This window comes from Acipenser ruthenus, chromosome 29 (genome assembly GCF_902713425.1).
Source record: "Acipenser ruthenus chromosome 29, fAciRut3.2 maternal haplotype, whole genome shotgun sequence".
NCBI classification, from domain to species: Eukaryota; Metazoa; Chordata; class Actinopteri; order Acipenseriformes; family Acipenseridae; genus Acipenser; species Acipenser ruthenus.
This window is the reverse complement of record NC_081217.1, coordinates 9,919,939-9,937,940: the sequence shown is the minus strand read 5'-3', so window position 1 is coordinate 9,937,940 and position 18,002 is coordinate 9,919,939. Positions and strand designations below refer to the sequence as shown.

The 18,002-nt window shown below is 38.7% G+C and overlaps 1 long non-coding RNA gene across 1 annotated transcript; it reads right to left on the bottom strand.

Annotated features, from left to right (window-relative positions):
• Nucleotides 1-6,521: 6,521 nt before the first annotated feature.
• LOC131702125 (uncharacterized) lies at nt 6,522-15,085 on the bottom strand. The gene is made up of 3 exons (XR_009309296.1): nt 14,988-15,085; nt 9,632-9,701; nt 6,522-7,910 (listed from the first exon to the last, which is right to left on the bottom strand). It is a non-coding gene; the product is annotated as an uncharacterized LOC131702125 (long non-coding RNA).
• Nucleotides 15,086-18,002: the final 2,917 nt, after the last annotated feature.

Here is an 18,002-nt window from a genome sequence, read left to right as displayed (position 1 = left end):
AAGCCGTTCTGTTATTACTCAATAATGGAACAGCAAATATGGCACGGCTGAGAGATGATACTAATTAATGACACTTGCTCTTTACTGATAAAACCTTTCAAGCCCTCAAAAAGTTAACCCTTTCAGTAAACTATAATGCTTTTCAGACAAAGTAAGGTAAATAAACAAGTCACTTTAAAAAGCTGTAGTATAATAGTAACTTTGGGTGGTGTGTTCCTCTGTAATAATGGAACTGCCTTGTTCAAATAATGGCTTTACTGACTCGGCAGTTATTACCTTTTAACACACCACAGAAATGCCATTGCCCATACATACAGGTAGTGGACAAAAAAAAATGGAAACACCTAGGTAAATGAGGGACACCAAGTATATTGAAAGCAAGGGCTTCCACAAAGGTGTGGCTCATGCTTTAATTCAGCAAATAACATCCCAGCATGCTTAGGGTCATGTATAAAAATGCTGGACAGGCCTGGTTGCCTATAATTATGGCAAGCATGGCTGCAAGAGGAGACCTCAGTGACTTTGAAAGAGGGGTGGCCAAGACAGATCAACTTGCTGATGGTTCACAAGCAACGGTGTCTAAGGTGATGTCAGCATGGAACTCCAAGGGAAAGACAACATCAGCAAAGGGCAACAGTGGGCGGAAGCGCATACTCCAGGATCGTGATATCTGTGCATTAATTTGAAGTGCAAGGCAAAACAGGCGAGCAACTGCAGATCAATTGACTGCAAATTTCAACCTGGGGCGCGAGCAGCCAGTTTCATCAAAAACGGTCTGCTAAGAACACCACAGAGCGGGATACCACAGTGGCCCAACGCCCTATTAAGTGACTTTACATTGGTGTTTCCATTTTTTTGTCCACTACCTGTATATTTATATATTATAGGAGCGTATTATAGATTTAGTAATCTATAATGTATTTTGTTCGTTTGTTGTTTGAATCATAATGTCCCTGCGAATGAAGTGCTTGTGTTTCAGTGGACTAGTCCTGAATAAATAACTTGTAATTAGTTAATTAAGCAATGAATATGTGGTAATCTGTGATACCTGATATAAATTTATAAACCAATCCTGCTTTGAGATCAAAAGCAGCTTCAAGGAGCCACTATGTTTAGTCTAGTGCACACACTTTCCAGATTGCTGTAGAGTATGATTACGTTGGGTATTAAATGTAAGATAGTCTTGTCAGATTGGTAGTACTTTCTAGTATGTCTAGGTCATTTCACTTCAGTAATGTCCTTGGGCAAAGCTTTGAGCTTGTCTACAGAATTCTACGTTCCAGGACTGAACAGACTTCCTCATTTCATTCAAGTCAAGTAACAGTGTGACCTTTCAACTCTATACTTTACAGGTCAATGTCTTCAAGGTCAAAGCATTTCATTGGCTGCAAATGGAAGCAGCTGGTTGGTTAATGAGAGGAAGGAAGACATGGAGTGGAGACAATTTCACAGTTTGGTATAAAGTTTCCGGTAACACTTTACATTAATTTCTGTGTATTTATATAGTAGTTACTTAATAAATACATGTGTACTTATACATGATTACAATGTTATTATGCACGTACATAATGTGTACATTTTTTTTGCATGATATAGCCCTAATCCTAACACTAAACCTAACACTATCCCTATGCCTACCCCTATACCTAACCCTAACCCTAATCCTAATTTCCCAATCCTGGTCCTAGGGACCCCTGTGTCTGCTGGTTTTCATTCCAGCTGAGTTCTCAATTACTTAATTACTTAACTTGAAATCGGCAACTTTTTAGGAGCTGAGGACAATTAAAAGGGTCTATTAAGCGCATTATTAGTTCAATTAAGGGTTTGATTAAGTAATTGAGAGCTTAGTTGGAATGAAAACCAGCAGACACAGGGGTCCCCCAAAACCAGGATTGGGAAACCCTTCCCTAACCCTTTTCTGATACAATTGTGTACTTGCATATATCGTGTAAAAAGATATACATGTTAAGTACATTGTAACCTTGAATTACTATGTAAGTGCACAGTAATTAGAGACACAATGAAAAGTGTTACCAAGTTCTTTAACCCTATATGGTACCAGATCTTATTTTCTTTTTAAATTAAAAGACATTGCAAGTGCACAGCAGGTAATATTTATTGAATGATTTCATCAGATAGGACCTCTTTATAGTCTTCATGGCTGGGATTTAAACTTGATTAACTTTATTGATTTTTAATAAACACAAACAATAACTGCATTGACATTCATTTTGCGAAAAGAAAAATCATGGCCCGCTAGACTAAATCAGCAACTGGAGAGAGTTTATTACAATATTTATCATACTGTAAACTACATCTTATAATACAACTCCACTTAACACCAATTTCCTGTTAGTTATTATATTAGACCCCCCACCAGGGAGCCCCTAGCAGGGAAGGAAAATGGGAATTAAACTAATTGCCCTAGTTCAAATAGCTGAGTGTAGAGGATATTGGGAAATGTATTAACCTGCATCCAGTTTAGTGCTGTTTTGGGACTACTTAGCCTGTGATGCATTTTGAGTTGCCATAGTGTTCACACATCAATGCGCAGCAGGAAGGAATATCCACTAGAAACTGTCCACAGGGCATCAGATGAATCGAGTGCATTTCTTCAGCACTAGCCCTAACCCTAACCCTAACCCTAATCCTAACCCTAACGTTTCCAACATCAACCCACCCTTACCCTAACCCTAACCTTTCCAACATCAACCCACCCTTACCCTAACCCTAACCCTATCCCTAACCCTAACCTTTCCAACATCAACCCACCCTTACCCTAACCCTAACCTTTCCAACATCAACCCACCCTTACCCTAACCCTAACCCTAACCCTAACCTTTCCAACATCAACCCACCCTTACCCTATCCTTAACCCTAACCTCTCCAACATCAACCCACCCTTACCCTATCCTTAACCCTAACCTCTCCAACATCAACCCACCCTTACACTATCCTTAACCCTAACCCTAACCATAGCCCTTTAGAATCATCTGATGCCCTGAAGACAGTTTCTAGTGGATAGTCCTTTGTGCTGCCATCAATGCCATTTCCATGAAGCAGCTCAAAAACGTGCACTGTCCTTGCGGACAAAAGTGGAGGTGTTGAAAGCGGTGGGTGGTTCACCACAATGCTACTGTAACTTCAATAGAAACTGACAGCATGCATTTGGCTTAGACTGCTGATACTGTGAATTACTGATAATGCTAATTTTCTTGCTGGTCCCTTGAAATTTGTTTTATCGAGAATGGACCTCCAGAACAATTAACACAACTTGGAGACCTGTCCTGGCTGCCCAGGGTCACCCCATTAACATTAGCGTCATGGTAAGTGTTTGAAATGTTGCTATCCAGTTGAAGCTCTCGCACACTGAAAAGGGACTCCACAACAGGAATTAAATCAGCATGTCAATTCAAGTACCTACCCTCACCTGACTGCTTCTCCAACACAGTCTACACACAGTACATACCCTCACCTGTCTGCTTCTCTAACACAGTCTACACACAGTACATACCCTCACCTGACTGCTTCTCTAACACAGTCTACACACAGTACCTACCTTCATCTGACTGCTTCTCTAACACAGTCTACACACAGTACCTACCCTCACCTGACTGCTTCTCTAACACAGTCTACACACAGTACATACCCTCATTGTGGCCATTCTTCAATTAACACTCAATGACCTCACTGGAGAACAGCCACACCTGTGATTGTTGACAGGGACAGAATTAACCCCATCCCTGCCATCCTTCCATTCCCACACACACTATTTACACTGTGGGCTTTCGCCCTGCCACAGGAAGCTACTGTAAATCAAGGTCAGTATATTAGGTCTGGAAACAAAAATGCTATCTCTCTTCCTTAATGACAAGATCCAGTAACTTTCTGATTAAAAATGGACCCTGATTCTACCAATAACTACGTTGAGATTGGAAAGGGTTCTAATGTAAAAATGGTCTCTTCCGTTTTAGTTATTTTATGGTAATCTGTCTCGAAACACTACAGTAGCTGTTTGGAAAGATATCTGTGTTCTATGAATGTCCTTTCAGAGACATTTTGGTTACACTTTACATGAAGTGTCTCTAATTACTGTGTATTTACATAGCAGTTACATAGTAAATACACGTGTACTTACACAATTACAATGTTATTATGCATAGTTACAATGTACTTAACGTGTACATATTTTTGCATGATATATGTAAGTACACACTGTATCAGAAAAGGGTTAGGGGTGATCAGTTTAGAGTTAGAGTTAGGGATGGGGTTAGAGTTATATCATGCAAAAAGATTTACACATTGAGTACATTGTAACTACGCATAATCACATTGTAATTATGTGTACACATCTATTTACTATGTAAGTACTGTGTAAATACAAAGTAATTTGAGACAAAATGTAAAGTATTACGGACGTGTTTGGACTGGAGATCACCATGGAATACTGTTTGAATTCAAGCCTAAAGAGTAAATAGCTTTAAAAGAACGTGCCTCGACCCCAATACACTGCGAGGCTGAAAAGTATTAACACACTTTCTAGAAGGGAAGGCAAGTAAACTAAGAAGGGTTTTTTTAAATCTAGTGTAGTGTAGTGTTTTAAAAAGCAAATACCTGCTTGCTATAATGTGAGTTTCTTTAATAACTGCACGTTTGAGACCTCTAACAGTGAAGGACAGAGCATGACAGCTACGATTTATAAATGTATTTTGTAGTTGCTACCAATTCTCGATTTCGGCCAGCGGTCGCTCCCAGTTTGGGATAATGTATTACGCACATTTACAGATGAACTCTACCATACTCTCTGTCTAAATCATTCCATTTCCACAGTATTTAGGACCATTTCCAATTTTACTCATTCCATTCTGTGTGTTTTGCATAAAACCGTTGTCTACTAGTTCTTCTACGAGAACTGAAGTCATTGTATTTTATCTTGCTCTTAATTATATTAATACTTGTACTGTGATTCTTGAAATGTATTTTTGTTTACGACTGCAAAAAATAATAATAATAATAATAATAATAATAATAATAATAATAATAATAATAATACAATTTCCAGAAAAGTTCTTATCTTGATTTACTTTCTAGAACAACTTCCATTTAAAACTCCCACAGTGGCTTTGCTTTCCATTGTCTTGCTTGTTGTTCCAGCAATAAACAGAGTTCTCAGATCAGTACTTGTACATTGCATCTGCCTGAGGGGGAATATTCATCACGCCAGCTAGCACACACTGTACAGCAAATTACCTTCTAATATTCCATTTACCAATTACAATGAAGTGCTTTAATGGGACTCTTTTACCCCCAAATGAAAATGTAAGCTTGTTCGAAGCCCGATGAGCCATTTATATTATGCAAACCATACTTAAAGTAGGACAAATTACGGAGTGGAGTTCCACACATGTATGTATGTATTATATAGGCAGATTAGAGCCGTCATGCACTCTTACAAATGCAAAGTGGTGGCTGAGAAGATCAAACAGTAGAAATTGCTTGCTGCGGCAGTCTGTGGATTACAGCTGATTAGTATTCCAGTTGCCATACGATTCCCTTGTAAACCTTCAAAAAACCTCATCAAGACAAATAAGAGGAGAGATTTTATGATCCACTTGGTCAGTTTTTATGTGGACATGAATTAATAAACAATCCATCCAAAATGAAGGTTGTGATGTGATATGGATGGACAGAGCTGGTCATTCTTTGAGCTCAGAAAAAGATTTTAATAGGGGGTGTCTTTCAGGTCACAGATTTGTCCGCTACTAAAGGCTCCGGGATCATGCACAACAGAACAGAGAATATTATTTGAATCATCCCACTGAGGAACTCAGTAGCAGTTGTTAAACTGTGATTTAGGGTTAGGTTTCTGTGTAGTACTGGAAGCCATGGGCAGGGGTGGCAGGATAACTGTCCTCCCGGTTAAACAGAGCCAAAAAAGCAGATGGAGTCTGGGGAAGAGGAGGCAAACTCTGGTGCACAGCAGGGACAAATGGATTGAGTTAAGATATAAACCATCATTTTGCTTAATTGATGTCAGTATTATTTACTCATCAAAAGGACCATGGCTAATGCATACAGTAACATGGAAATGAAAAGGTGTTTCAACAGCGCTACGTTACACATCACATGAACAAGCTTTTTATATCCTCTTGCTTTTCAGTGGTGTCAGAAGCATGTCAATGCATGCAAGTGAATAATAAACAACTTTTTATCTATAGCGTTGTCTTTGTGATGTTTGAAATTAAACAATAAAATACAAGCAAAGACCAAAAAGAGTCCAGTGATAATATTGCTTATGCTAATAAGAGGTAAGAAAATAGCCCTCTTAGGGGTATGATTTACAACCGCATTATGGGGATTTTGCACATGCAAATCACTTTGCGCGTCTCCTTACGTCTACCCCCTAGTCTCCATGACTGAATCCAGAAACACTCTTGTGACAAGGATGGCTGAGTGATGACATCAGGCCAGTAACAGGAAATGAAACACAGACAGGTATTCACGTGCAAAGCACACTGCTGTGTTTATTTAAACAAAAATAAATAAAATAGTTTAACAAAAACACTGCTCACAGAGCAAAATAAAAGGCTGAAACAAAACCAAATCTCAAACACAAAATCCAAATAAATACTGTGCTGGTGCTTCCAGCAGGCGTAGTAACTGTTTACTTTTACTTTTGAGTTCTTCTTTTAATCCTCCGCTCTCGCACACACGTTCCTCCTCTTTGGAACACAGGGCACTGCAGGCTTTTATATTGGTGACCGTCTCCTGCTTAGCAACAAATTAAACAATTAATTAAATCGGGAGATGGTCACCTTCTGCACGAGTTTTAGTGGAGGGGTTTCTACTCCCATCCACGCTGCCATACACAATAACAAACACAAAATATCATATTTTTAAACACAAAACAATACATTCTTAAATCATACTAAAACACCCAAACCACTCTTTTAAATCATAATACATTGCTTTTAAATAAAGACAAAATACATACACCCATTTCCAATAACCCAAGCAATACAATATTTACAATACATTTATTTACAGGCAGGCTTTGCCCTGTCCCCTTCTATTCATGTGCAGGGCTTTTCCTCTGCCCTGCCACAACTCTATATTTGACTTTCCCAACAGTTTAACATTGAAGCAAATTTACATTGACACTCTACTATTAACACCCCAAGATACTGCTCTGATCATGGGAACCATTAATAGTATGCACATTTGCTGTGTCTCAAAATACAATCTATTTTGCAGGAGTTCATTCTATTTGGGATCATTTATTAAAAGCTCTGTCACGTTGTTTTCACAAGCAACTAATCACCCGCATAATTACACCATACATCAATCAATTCCCGCAAGCGTACATTTCAGTGAGTCAGTGTTTATGCATTATCTGTGGTTGGGGTCATCCTGAACAAAAGAGCAGCAGAAACCTACTGCCTGCACACAATCAATACTGAGCATCTTATTTCAGTGGAGTGTTGTTATTGAGCCATTGCAACTGTTCCAATGCTAAGTAGGAATTCAAATGTTTGTATTAATATATAATACAATCATTAACATCATCAGCTGATTATAAAGTTGCAAAATCAAGTTCAGTTTTACCGGACACTATTATTAGGGTTTAAATTTTTATTTTGTCATTCAAAAACGATGATCCTTCCGTCTGTCCGTCTGTTTGTCCGCCCGTCCGTCCGTCTGTCACACTCTACATGGTGAACACGATACCCGCCTTGATTTTGCATCGATCTTCCCCAGACTTGCACCGTACACTCCTATAGATGCTTTGAATTGCACTTGGCTATAATTGGATTTAAATATTTGTACCTTTCAGGTACCCAGTATTCATTATGGAATTATGAGAACCCTCTGTAGGATGCGAGTGCATTCGATCAGTTATTATCAGGAATCTGTTTGATGCAGAAAAAGGAGAAAACAGTCCTTGTCAGAGAATGTTTTGCTTTACAAAACCAAAAAAAACAAAACCAATACCAATACAATTCTCAACACCAGCAAACTAGCTTTACATTTGTAAGCATACCTGTACAGTATAACTGCTTTTGGTATACAAAAAATAATAAACTAGGTTTTCCTGTTGAAAATGTGTAACAATGAACATGTACTAATTGTTATTTAAATATGTTGCTTGGTTATCTTTATTGTGGCTGGGGAAAATCAGTTATAGTATTATTTTAGTTTAGGGCTCCATTATAAGCAATTATAAACAATCTATAAACATGTTATTAATTATGCTATTATCAATTATATAATAATAGGACTATTATTATACACTTGTGCCATTGTTTTTTTTTTGTTTGTTTGTTTTTTGCTATTGTTTATTATCCGTTATACCAGATATAGTCTGTCTGTCTGTCTTTTCAGGTCTGTTTGTCTTTCTATGCCTGGCTGTCTGTCTGTCTGTCTTTATATGTCTGGCTCACCATGTATGGGGTTGCTTTGTTTTTGCAATACAGTTATTATACACTTTTTCCATTTTTTTCTATTGTTTATAATCACTTATAACTGATAGCTAAAGAGTTACCATATGCTGTATACAGTAAACACCTTTGTAGAGAAAATATAAAGTTACTGTAAAAATGTAGAGAAAAACTGAAATTAAAATAAAAACTTGACAAGCATCTTGGAATAACCCTGCATTCAAGTTAAGATTTAAGACCATTTCATGAAAACCCAAAATATGTCACATTGTAAAACTCATCAATAGGACAATTAATATATTAGCTTTTAGTATTTTAATCGTGATGTTTAATAGCGGTTACTAAATGAATCTAATTGAGCGCTGGTATTAACCATATCTTATTGAATTCCAGCAGACAGGGAATCGAATGTTCAGGTTTTAAAGTACAACCCGTATTGGTTTCCTCCCCTGTAATGTTGTAGCTGGCACCAAGATGAATGACTGTTGGCAGCCTCTGTAAATAACCTCAGGTGACGTTTTCTTACTGTCCCCTTTACCATTTTCTGCTGCTATGACTCTCTATAATTACAGTGTGTTCCCTTACTGCATCAACTGCCACAACAGCTCATGACGGCTGCCAGTGGCCGTCCTCAAATCCCACAACTAAGCCAATTGCTTTTTTACACCCAGGAACTCGTGAACAGATGTCAGTGAGCTACCGGCCCTAGGTAGACCTGGCCAGTAAGGGCTGCTGAGGAAAAACAGGCCCTGATGGTTTGCCTCCCTAACCTGCAGGAGTGCTGTAGCCCAGCCAACGCTCCCTGTGGAATCCCCAATGACGCAAGCCTGCGCTCCCCTGACTGTATGACTCGCCATGCGGCCATGCCTTTACCAGGTGAGCCACTCGAGGACACCCTAATATTCATCCTCTTGCCTGTGTGTTTTCTATCATTCTCTATTGCTGTGTTCTGCTAGATCGTTGCTTCTCAGGCTTAATAACCACTGGCATGGGGCAGCGATTTTAACTGCTTTGAATTTCTGATCTCACTAGCACAGTAAAATTGGATTGTAAATTAGATTGTAGAAACATGTATACACAGTGTAATGATAACACTAATTCTATTGACATGTCTAAGTATGACTCAGTTTAAAGATCAAGACACAGCATTGAAAGATGTAGCATGCAATGATTAGACTGGCCCAGTATCTCACCTTTTTGGTCCAGCAGGGCCGTCCTCAATTGAGGAGCGGCCTCCGACGTGGGTCAGAGGTCAGCGAAAATCTGTAAAAAAAAGCTCTTTGTCAAGAAGGATTCATTTTCAAATTTTTCTGGAAAGGGAAGACCATATAAAAAAAGAAATTATGATGGCAAGAATCATAAAAAGGCAAGAGACTGTAAAATAAACTGTTAAAATGTCATTGGAGACTATTTACTTCTTAATTAAAGAAAATGATGAGCTGCAGCTGTAAGCAGAAGTGCTGTACACTGTGCCACCCCATCTGCCTAAATGCCTCTCACATGGATCTGCCATTAATCAACCTCTATGTTCAAGGCAGGAAACAACAGAACATGCAAAAAATAAGTCACAGTTACAAAATCATTTCATGGGGCTCCCGAGTGGTGCATCCAGTAAAGGTGTTCTGTGTGGAGTGCAGGAGGCGGTGCACAATTGGCCAATCGCCGCCCGGAGAGGTAGGGCTTAGGTCGGCCAGGATGTCCTCGGCTCACCGCGCACCAGCAACCCCTGTAGACTGGCCAGGCGCCTGCGGGCTTGCCTGTAAGCTGCCAAGACCTGCGTTGTCCTTCTGCATTGTAGCTCTAGGTTGGCTGCATGGCGGGCCTGCATAGTGAAAAGAAGCGGTCGGCTGATGGCACACGCTTCAAAGGACGCGTGTGTTCAGCTTTGCTCAGGGCAGCGCAGGGGTGGTAGCGGTGGGCTGAGCCTAAATACAATTGGGCATTTCAAATTGGGGGCATTGGGTGTTGCATAACTTTCTTTAATAAATAAATGAAATATGTATCACATTTTTGTGTTATTTGTTCACTCAGGGTCACTTTTATCTAATATTAGGTTTTGGATAAAGATCTGATAACATTCAGTGTCAAAAATATGCAAAAATGCTGAAAATCAGACAGGGGGCAAATACTTTTTCACGGCACTGTGTTATATATATATATATATATATATATATATATATATATATATATATATATATATTACATTGCCTTGCAAAAGTATTCAGACCCCTGACCAATTCTTTCATATTACTGAATTACAAATGGTACTTTGATATTTTATTTTAAAACACTGAAACTCCAAATCAACAATTGTAAGGTGACATTGGTTTTATGTTGGGAAATATTTTTAAGAAAAAAGAAAAACTGAAATATCTTGCTTGCATAAGTATTCAACCCCCACACATTAATATTTGGTAGAGCCACCTTTCGCTGCAATAACAGTTTTAAGTCTTTTCGGGTAAGTATGTACCAGCTTTGCACACAGTGTCGGAGTGATTTTGGCCCATTCTTCTTGGCAGATTTGCTCCAGGTTGTTCAGGTTGGTTGGACGACGCTTGTGGACTGCAATCTTCAAATAGTGCCACAGATTCTCAATGGGATTGAGGTCAGGACTTTGACTGGGCCACTGTAGGTCATTCACCTTTTTGTTCTTGAGCCACTCCAATGTTGCTTTGGCCTTGTGCTTGGTGTCATTGTCCTGCTGAAAGGTGAATTTCTGAAGCAGGTTCCCTTGCAGTATTTCCCTGTATTTTGCTCCAACCATTCTTCCTTCAATTTTAACAAGATACCCAGTCCCTGCTGATGAGAAGCATCCCCACAGCATGATGCTGCCACCACCATACTTCATTGTAGGGATGGTGTGTCTTGAGGCATGGGCAGTGTTAGGTTTGCACCACACATAGCACTTTGAGTTTTGGCCAAACAGCTCTATCTTGGTCTCATCTGACCACAAAACCTTTTCCGACATCGCAGCTGGGTCACTCTCATGTCTTCTGGCAAACTCCAGACGTGCTTTCAGATGGTACGTTTTGAGTAATGGCTTCTTTCTTGCCACCCTCCCATACAGGCCAGTGTTATGCAGAGCTCTTTATATGGTTGACTGGTGCACCATTACTCCACTCCCAGCCACTGAACTCTGTAGTTCCTTCAAAGTGATTGTTGGCCTCTCTGTGGCTTCTCTCACAAGTCTCCTTCTTGTTTGAGCGCTGAGTTTTGAGGGACAGCCTTTTCTTGGCAGTGCCTGGGTGGTGTGATGCAGCTTCCAGTTCCTGATTATTGATCCAACTGTGCTCACTGGGATATCCAAACACTTGGATATTATTTTGTACCCTTTCCCTATGCATTTGTATTACTTTATCTCTAACTTCTGTAAAATGTTCTTTGGTCTTCATTTCAGATTCACAGCCTGACCAATGATCCTTCAACAGTGGGGTTTTTTATCCAGAAAATGTGACAGCAGCTTTAATGGTTCACAGGTGGAGGCCAATGGTAAGGTAATTGTGTCCTCGTTAGGGCAATTTCTTTCATCGGTGTAAACTGGGAGCTTCCACAGCACAGGGGTTGAATACTTATGCAAGCAAGATATTTCAGTTTTTTTATTTTTCTTAAAAATATTTCCCAACATAAAACCAATGTCACCTTACAATAATTGCTTTTGAGTTTCAGTGTTTTAAAATAAAATATCAAACAGAACGAAATTTCAATGTACCATTTGTAATTCAGTAATATGAGAGAATTGGCGTGGGGTCTGAATACTTTTGCAAGGCACTGTATATATATATAGTATATATAATATTTCTTTTTGGTCCCAAACTGTTAAATGCCAAGGTATTCTGCTCATTGGAAACACTGTATTAGGAGATTATACCCAGAACCTGGTCCTTTTCTACATCGATAAATCCCACAAAACATTTCACTGCTCAACATGACCTTTGCACGGCAGTGTAATGTTTCAATAATCACTCATTACAATTTCACTATTGAACTCCTGTTCCAATGTGCCGGCTTTTACATCATCCAGGACAATTAATCCTGACTGGCTGGGATTCTCTGAGACACACAGTTAATGCGATTACTGTGATTCAAGGAGGGAGCCCGGCATTAGAATGCTGCTTTTCACTGTCACACTAAGGAAGTTTTATCTGTAGACTTCAGAACAGCAGCAAAATAACCAGAACATGCAATGATACACTGGAGAGGCCGCATTGTTAGATATGCTGAGCGCTCTGCTAATGAACCCGCTTGATTTGAGAGTCACATTACAAGGGCACCTGCCATTTGTAGCACACACTTTTGTGTGGAAAAAGGCGCTGTCGCTTTTAAGTTTCCCATAGTAAAAGCATGGACAAAGTGTACAAAAACACAGTGAAAAGCATGGTAAAGCATAGGTAAGCATTGTAAAGCTTTAGATATGGTAAAGCCTATTTAAAAAACAGGGCAAACACTAGTAAATATAAGGTAAATTCATACTATAACCATGGGAAAAGTCTGGGGAAATCACTGCGCTAATTTACCATGGTAAACGTTTATAAGGGGGACCTTTAAATTGTAATGTCCATCTCTGACGTGTGTTCTGGAATATAGAATCAGCATAACATCCTGTAGTACTAAAAGAAACAGTTCTAACAAGAAATGTGATATATTGCATATGAAACATACCCTGTGTGGCTAGCAGGACCTGTCTATGTGGTGTGTGGTGTGTGTCCTCCTGGTACACCCTGGGTCCCTTCATTACTTTGGAAGGCCAAACAAATAGCTTACTAAAACATCATTGCGGATCAAGTCTACCCAACAATGCTGTACCTGTACCAGGATGGGGATACGTTCAAGATGATAACAACAACAATTCACATTTCCATAGCACTTTTCGTCACAAGGACCCAAAGTGTTTCACACGCACACACAAAAATGAACAATTAAACCATTCAATTAAAAACAGAATACAGAATTTCATAAAACAGACCTTACAAAAGAGATAACATTTGCTTTCTTTTAATTGTAAAATTAGAACAACTAACATTAAAAAAACAGTTAGAACAATTAAAATATTTTTAAAAAAGCATTCATAGCATTTTAATTAAAATTTTAAAAAAGGACAAAAAGAAAATGGAGTTTTGATTTTAAAATAGGAAAACTCAGATAAAAAGGCTATCTTGTAAAAATATGTTTTCAGCTGAATGGATCCTCTGAGACACTTCCAACAGCCTGTGAAGTCTATGCCACCTCGAGTCAAGGCTGTGATCAGGGCAAATGATGGTCCAACCCAATATTAGATACAGGTCCTAATAAGGTGACCAGCCGTTGTAAATCTAATTGTATAACCATGTTGACTTTTTGTAGTCCTGAATATAGAAAAGCTGCATCTCCCTGTTGCAATTGAAATGCAGTCATGCTGGAGCGCCACAGAACAGATCTGCAGTCGATCACAGGCATTCGATTGACAGGTGCTTCAGAGAGAGAGAGAGAGGAGGAATTTAAAGAAAATAACAATTTCTATGCATGCTGGTTTTACACCAGTATGATACTTGGATTATGTGGCAGGATGTCTTGGTGCTGATGTCACAGACCAGGAAGAGAGAACCCAGTACTGCGGGTTGAAGGGCTAAGCGCGTATTTATTCAATAACAAAATAAAATGTTAAAACAAAACAAAACATTTTCCAAAAGAAAACGGCACGGTGGCCAAAACAAACAGACAGTAACCTAGTATCGTGTAGTATCGTGTAGTAAAGTATCGTGCTGGTGTAAAACCAGCACATGTAGCAATTGTTATTTTCTTTAAATGCCTTTCTCTCTCTCTCCTCTCTCGTTCTTACTCCCTGAACCCTGGTCAGCAAAAGCTGCTGGTTTTTATATCATAGTCGAGGGATTAACTGGCCATCAATTATCTAGTTTACCCCTCGACCACATTCGGCACGGGTTTTCTCATATGCCTGGTCGACAGCCAGTCTGTCAATAATCACTAGCTGCTAACCACGCATTCTCACGAGCTGTAGTCTGGCAGAGACGCGAAGCAAACATCGTCTCTGCCAAACTACATTACATTAGAACAATAAAACAAACACAAAAGAGTACATTTAAATAATAATAATAATAACACAAAACAACACAAATAAACACAGGGGCGGGGGTACCCCATCACAGACTGTCATCTGAGCTCTTATTTCATATGTATGTTAAGAATGTTTGTTTCTTGAGACTTGCTAGTTTCCTGCTCCAATAAAACAAGACATACAAAGACTGGTATGTAAAGCTACTAAAACCCTATTCACGCGATCATCACAATTTGGAAAATGTGATTGGGAATGGCAATCATGTGGTTTAAGCTAGCTTATAGAATAATATCAGTAATGCTACATACCAGTCTTTGTCATTTGTAACTGAAGTAGAAAACCAGCAAGTATCAAAAAACATGCAGAACATACATATTAATAATGAGATAATGATAGACACACATGCATGGCATATCTATTGAGATGTAACTAAACTTTAGCAAATGGTTAATTGCATATTAATACAATTATTTACGACACTCAAAATAAAGTGTTACCGTGATATCTTTGCTTGAAGATTCAGTTGTAGTTAATAGTTCTCCAGAATAATGAAACACATTGCAGGCACAATGGATCGCTTTTGTCTTGGCTGTTCTACACGCAATTGGAATATTATGACAGATGTGCCTGTGATTTGTAGTCAGGGGTTAACAAAAAGGGGGGGGGGGGGGGGGGTCTGCAAATTTCAAGCACAACACACATATAGGGAGTATCTACAAATAACCGATTTTAGGAAGGCAGTTTAATAAAAGTTGTGCATGCAAAAGAAGAGATGTGTAACTCATACCTCACATTATGAACACAATAACATTATCATCATTTTAAAGCTTGTTTCAAGGGCTTTCTCCCTAAAAAATGTGCTGACATAAGCTCTAATGGATCTCCTCCTAGTGGCTGATGAGTTAACAATGCTGACAGCAGAAAAAGACACGTACTTACCTCCTGACTACAGTTGAGTGGTAAGACGTTTGTCTTTGAGGTTATCACTTCACATCCTCAGATCAAGCAACGTGGCATCATTTGAAACGATTCATCTGATCATCGTGCATCAAGAACACAGAGATCATTTCTTGTGTATTTTTAATAGGAAAACGTCCTTTCAACACTACTGCCTTTTATACTTTTCTTATTTCTACTTTATAAAATAAAGAGGCAAAACAGCAAACTTACGTTTTCCGAATAGATTTTTAAAAATAAATACTTTGGGATTGTTGTGTTCAGTTCCTGTTGACTGTAATGGGAAGGGAAGCAAAGAGGCAGGAGAGGTGTGGAAAGAGAACTCTGATCTTGTTCCAAACAAAGGCTTCAATCTCAGTGGGCAGTCTTGGAGGTTCTTCACAATTAGCCAGGGTCTGTAGATAAGTTAAAAACGATACAAAGACAATTGCACCACGGAGAGCATGGAAAAGGACAGACACAGGACTCAGTAATAAAAAACAAAAGCAGAAGTAATCTTCCAAACTAAAATGTTTTCCCTTCAGGGATTGATTTGCGTGACTCGCTTTCAAATACGCTACTCCAAAACGTATATATTGCGTTAGCACACCAAAGAAACAAAATTGTTTTTCAATAAATAAACTAAAATGTAAACTCAAAATATCTGTAAGGAAATATTATTATTATTATTATTATTATTATTATTATTATTATTATTATTATTATTATTATTATGTAACTGGATCAAGTTTTGTTACCATTTTTAAGGTGTTTGCTTGGTAGAATGTATACTCGCTAGACTAGCGACCGAGTTAAAAAAAACTATGGAAAATCATCTAGCAAATATATTTTATGCTGAGTTGGCAGAAAACGTTGCAGCGCATGCAAATTAGCTATGACCTCACAAAACGTCACGGGGAATTCCCTTTGACAGTGGATGGAAAACCATTTTTTCGCCCTTATGTCGCTACTGTTTTTGTAGCAATTTTATAGAGTAACTTATAAACTCGCTCGATAAATGGATGGAAAGGGAGCTATGTTAAAGAAACCATGCTTTTAGTTGCTGATGTTTACTTGTTTGGCCATTTCACCTAGAGCAGCATTTCTCAAACTGGGTGTCCCGACCCAAACGGGGGTCGCATGGCTATTATAGGGGGGTCGCGTGATCACAAAATACTATACCTTAAAATCCTTAGCATTTCATTACTTAATCATTACTTAATCCCTAACAGTAAAAGATGTATTATGAAGCCAGTCCTCCCGCTGTGTTTTACTGGTCAGCTAATTCACTTTTTTTTGTTTTGTTTTACTCAACTAGAGCTATACTATAAGAGCACAGCCCTTAACAGGCAAGCAGTCTGAGTGACACGTTTCTAAACGAATGTGTTTGGTGGGAAGGTGAGTGGAAGCGAACCGTCTGTGTGAAAATCATATTTCTTATACAAGTAATTGGTTTACTACAAACCCTGTCAGGGACGTAACATGTTTGTTTAAATCAGAAGTACCTTATACCAGAAAAAAAAACATATTTTTTTCGTTGAGTAAACGGATCTGAGATGAGTCTGTAACTCAAAACACTGTCTTCTAAAATGAATGTTACTTTAGGTAAGGGACTGGGAGTCTAGAATTGGTAATCGAGTTTGTGTAAAATATATAAATAAATGTATGAAATCTTTTTTGTTTACTGCCAGTTTAATTCAAGTAGCACATGATATGATGCATATAGAAATGAATTTGGGGTCTGTTCTGTTCTTGCTCACAATATATATTACATTTGTGGTTTATTGGTTGACGATCATTTTAAATCATTCATTATGTGTTGACAGCGTTCTTGTTTCTTGTACTTCTCTAGTCACAGTCAGCTTCTTAAATCAGATCCAATCTCATCCAGCATTTAATGTCAGCACTAAATTATTGTTTAGTGTTATTTATATATTTATTTTACTCTATACTTTATTGTTATTTAATTTTTAAAAAATGTGTCCATGTTAATATTAAAGTTAGGGGGGTTCAAGACACTTCAGAATTGCCAAATTGCAGGAAGGTATACAATTGTGTGTGTGTGTGTGTGTGTGTGTGTGTGTGTGTGTGTGTGTGTGTGTGTGTGTGTGTGTGTGTGTGTGGTTTTTCCTCACTTCATTTGATGCAGTTTTGCTTCAGATTATGCCATTGAAGATTTCTTATTTTTAATTAACACAGTTGTTTGGGGGGGGGGCATTTTATTAGATGTGAAAACACTGTAGAACCCCTAAAGTGCCCCTCCACAATTAAATTGCCCCCCCTTGGTGCCCCCTGTGTACTCTACTCTAGAATCACCACTGTCTGAGATGTAGGTCCTATATTTTATTAAATTGAGGCCCCTTCGGTGCCCCCCTGTGTACTCTACTCTAGAATCACCACTGTCTGAGATGTAGGTCCTTTATTTTATTAAATTGAGCCCCCCTCGGTGCCCCCTGTGTACTCTACTCTAGAATCACCACTGTCTGAGATGTAGGTCCTATATTTTATTAAATTGAGGCCCCTTCGGTGCCCCCCTGTGTACTCTACTCTAGAATCACCACTGTCTGAGATGTAGG